The sequence below is a fragment of the Lagenorhynchus albirostris genome, chromosome 11 (genome assembly GCF_949774975.1).
Source record: "Lagenorhynchus albirostris chromosome 11, mLagAlb1.1, whole genome shotgun sequence".
Lineage (NCBI taxonomy): Eukaryota > Metazoa > Chordata > Mammalia > Artiodactyla > Delphinidae > Lagenorhynchus > Lagenorhynchus albirostris.
Window position 1 is genome coordinate 9,914,623 of NC_083105.1, and position 4,646 is coordinate 9,919,268.

Genomic DNA, 4,646 nt, shown 5'->3' on the forward strand with positions numbered 1-4,646 from the left:
GGGCGGCTCCAGCGGCCAGCAGGCCCCGGCGTCGCTTCTCCTCCGTTGTTCTCTGCGCGCCGGGCACTGGGCGCCGCCTTCTCCCTCCTGCGAGGGTGTATATATGTAGCATGTTGTGGGAAATCGAGGCAGGGAGAGACGGGATGAGTGCCCGTGTTCCGGCAAAGGTGGATGAGACCTGCCTGCCCCTTGCCTGTGTGCGGGGGCTGGCACCCAGGGAGCTGCATAAATGAATCAGGTGCCAAAGCCGTGGGTGAAACAGGCTAGGGCCTGGGGCAGCTGAGCTGTACCCCCTCCCTAGGCAGAGAAGTGAGGTCCTCTGGGAGGAGGGTGCAGGCTGGGACTGGTCCCCAGGCAGGAAGCTCCTGGGAGAAGGCAGCTGGGCTCCTCCAGAAAGCTAGTGCCGTCAGCCTAGGCCCACAGCATTCCTGAAGGGCTTCTATACACTGTATTTGTCCTGGGTCAGGGTGGGCCATGGGGCTTCCTGTACCCTGGAGGGTCTGGCTCCTGGGAGCCTGAGGGTTACTGCTCCTGTGGCCCTGTAGGAGTCCCCTCTGCTGGGGACAGTAGTTGCTTGCTCTCTCCTGATGCTGGGACTGGGGCCCACTCTGCTCCCCACTCCTTGCTAGGGCCCACCTGTGCCCCAGCGCAAGCTTGCTGCATTCCCCCAGGGTGCCCAGACCTGTCCTTCGAGGCCATAAACATCTGGGGTCAGCTAGAAGTGTTCAGGGGACTCCCTGGGCTCTTGTGGCCCAGCGATACAATGACTGACAGTGACACTCAGGGTGCCACGGTGGGAGGAGGTCTGTCTGCACTGTTGGCCCTACCCCACCCCTATCAGGCCGCTGATGTAAGAGGTCCCCTAACCCTGAGCCACCCCCGGGGGCTCTCTCAGCTCATGCTCAATTCTGTTTCTATTCTGACTCATTTTCTATGGGGGACAGTCAGGGGTGGGGGGCTGGGTTGGGGGGGGCTGAGGTGGGAGCTTTTGGACCCAGCAAGCCCTGCTCTATTACGTATGTATTTTTCAAGGTCTGTTTTTTAACTGAAAAGCTAAGGGCTTGATTGCTAGCCCCGTTCTGTGGGGCCTCGGGTGAGTTCAGGTCCTTGTAACCTGGCTGCCAAGAGGGGCTCGGGGCACTGGTTCCAACTCTGTGGTTCGTTCCGGCCCGCGGGGAGGGGGCAGGAAAGGCTGCTGTGCAGGTGGGCGCCCTGAATGGAGGACGGAGCTGGAACGAAGGCGAGGCCCCGGCCATCCTGTGATCGGTCCTCTGGCACTGGCCCTGCCTCCAGACAACCAGGTTTTGTTTTGCGCTCTCCTGTCACAAATGCTGCACTATTGGTTCTTAATTTTGTATCTCCAGATTCTAATTTATGCCTATGCAAAAAATAAACTATGCCCAGGATTAGGGGAGTGTGTGGTTTTTATCTGGCCATCGCACGGGACCCTGCTCTTGGGAAAAAGAGAATGAATTCTTAGCCAAAACAGTGCCCCAAAGGCTTCCTCCTAGGCTTTAGAAACCCAGGCTTCTCGGCTAAAACTCAGCTGTGACGGGAGATGGGACCTGAGGCAGGCCCCGTGCCTGTGACTCTGGGCTCAAAGGCTGGCAGGAGAAAGTGAGTGGCTTTATTAGCCATCACAGATGTTCCAGTCCCACTGGGAAGCAGGAGGCTTGTCCTGCGTCTCTCAGTGCCACTGGAGCAGAGGGTAGAAATTACCCACTTTACTACCGAGCTCGTCCGCCGTCAGTGCCGCAGTCCCCTCCGTGGGAATTAAACCCTTGTCCCTTGTACCTGTGTTGGGATGGCACGAGGTTGGTCCCCTGAAGAGCCAGAATCTTGCCAGTTCCAGGGAGCAGGTCCTGGCCCTTCCCTGCAAATATCTCCCCAGATTCAGTGCCTCCAATGAGCAGCTCCAAGGGCCAGGGGTGGTTGCCCAGCTGGACTCTCAACACACGCCTCTCATCCTGACCATGGCACCTGGCCCAGGGAGGGGCCCAATCACAGCTGAGAAAATAAAGGCAGGAACAGGTCAGTAGGCAGGAGTTGGGGGATAAACTGCTGCAGGAGATGGTGCTGGGTGGAAGGCAAAGCCAGGCCCAAGGCTTCGGGCCAGTTACTCAAGCCCTCAGCTCTCTCTCTGCTTGAGGAAAAAGGTAGTACTATGGCTCGCCCCTCAGCGACTGCTCGCTTCATCACCTCCTATTTCATTCACACTTTTACTGCATTTAGCACCATTTTTCAACAAAGGTCGTGACATCCCTGAGCCGCATTAGTAAACACATCCCTGGAACCTACCGCACACCGTCAGGGCTCAGGGCCTCTGTTCGTGCCCTCTGGGGCCTGTCTGCACACGTCCAAATCTTAAGAGGCCCTCATGGCACAACCCTCACACCGTCTTTTCTATGGTCCGTCCCGTGACCCCAATCAAACCTGCGCTTCCCCTGCACCATGGCACATTTCCTGTGGCTTATTCTGTGCTGGGGAGGCCGATAAGCCAGAACAGTGGGCCTGGCTGAATTAAAGATGCCACACGTGTTAGCTGCGTTACAAAAGGGTCAGGATTTGCCATTTGAGGTGACTGGATTAACAACTTTATTCTTCATCAACAACAAAAGGGCTGGTGTTTTGTTCCAAATAGATAGTTGGTAGGGCTGAGACCCATATTGGACCTTTGTAGTCCCAGCTAACGACAATAGAACGCTGCAGTCAGCTCCCTGGCTGGCAGGTGTGGGCCTGGCGACCACAGAGATCAGAAGGACCTGAGTGTTGGAAGGCAGAGGCCAGGGTGGAGGCCACAGCTGCAAAATGTAAAGGAAGTGGTTATGCTCACAGCGGCAGGAGAGTTCCAACAAAACGTGGTTCTGCCTGTTCCAAGGTCCCCCATGGCCAAGTCCTGTGGAAACACAAATTCCACAGCACCCACCGTGGGGACAGAGAGCACAGGGTGCTGCTCAAGGCTGGAACTCCTATTACAAAGGCACCTCTGGGCAACGGCCCCTGTAAGCAGAACTAGAGTCAAAATTCAAGAGGGGAACAGCCAGCAGACGGTGGAACTAGGACAGGCTGAAGGACACCGCTGGAGTGGGTGACTGGAATGACTGGGGGCTGGGGGCACTGTTCCCCTGAGCTCCAGTGTCCTTAACCAGAAAAACGTAACTACCGCCACCTCCCTCATAGCCGCGAACATCAAAGAACATGAAGCGAGGGAAATGCCTGGCACAGTCCCAGCTGAACAGCAGAGACGTGTCCACGCCACATTTCTCCTTTTGAGCCTGCTGCCCAGCTTGCGGCCTCTGCCATGGACGTGGGAGCCGGCGTGGGTGGTAAGCAATGTGATGACCATTATTCACCGGGTACCGCCCACGTGCTGGGCACATCAGGGCCTCACACCACATTCTCTCGCTGAATCCTCGCAACAACCTGACGCAGGCATTTACCTCTTGCTGTGGATGAGGAAACTGAGGTTCAGAGGATGGCAACTTGTCCTGTGTCACAGCTGGCGGAGGAGTCTGGGTTTTGAAGCCATGCCTGCCTGACAGGAGAAGCTGGGCCCCTCCCGGCCCGGCCCGCAGCCGGGGGCTCTACGGCAGGCAGAGCAACGGAGTTCCCCGTGGCCGCACCTCCACCTGGAGGGGCTGGGCAGGGAACAGGACACCGTCAACTTGGAACAAACTTTTATTTTGTGTGCTGGTTTGGTCGGTCCATGGCCACAGGTCAGTGGTAACTAGAAACAGTCAGGAGGAAAGGAGAGGGGAGCAGCAGTCCGGAAGCAGGAGTGGCGGCGAAGGGTTGGGGATGGAAGGGAGGCGAGGCTGAGGAAGGACCCAGCCAGTTGGGTGTCCCAGGCTAGAGAAAGAACATATCTCTGCCCATCAGTCCACCCTAAAGAGAGGGCTTCAGTCCACAGCTCCGAGCAGGCTGGTTTGGGGCCCATGCTACCATCTCTGGCCTGGGCAACACCACCCCCATCCCTGGCAACGATTCTTCCAAAGGGCTTAATGCTCTGAGCTGGGTCTGGAAGAATCTTTTTTACTACCTCCTACCTGCTCTCCCTGTACCCCAGTTGGAGCTTCCAAATCTGGGGCTCAGGCCCTTCACTGCTGGGCTCCTGTAGCAGCCATGCTGGGGCAATGTGGCAGGGAAGGAGGGGTTCCAGTCCCGGCCTGGTTCAGAGGAACACCTGGCACCCCTGCCAACAGGAGGTGCTGTTGACTGTGACCCTGAGCAGGCGGACCCCAGGCCCAATCATCAGTGCCCTGAGGCCCAACAAGAATCAGAGTCAAAGTCCAAGCAGGAGGCGGCCCCAGGGCGAGGTGAGAGCCCCAGCTCGGCAGACTCAGCAGAAGAGGAGTCACCCCAGCCAGCCAGGCAAACAAAGGATTGTCTCCAAGGGGAAAGAAGAGCCACAGCTGTCTTCAGGTCAGTGGCAAGGTCAGAGGGGCAAGGAGGGTCCTACAACTCAGTCACCAACACCCTCCACACGTCTACAGTTACAGCCTAAGAGCTTTTGGCATTACCTGTTTGGGGTTTTAAGGGAAATGAGGGAGAAAGAGAAAAGGGGGACCACTGCTCTCCACGCTGCTGAGATCCCCAAGTCGCAGAAGGACGGCCCCCTGCTCTGGCAGCAGCAGATACTTCCCCTG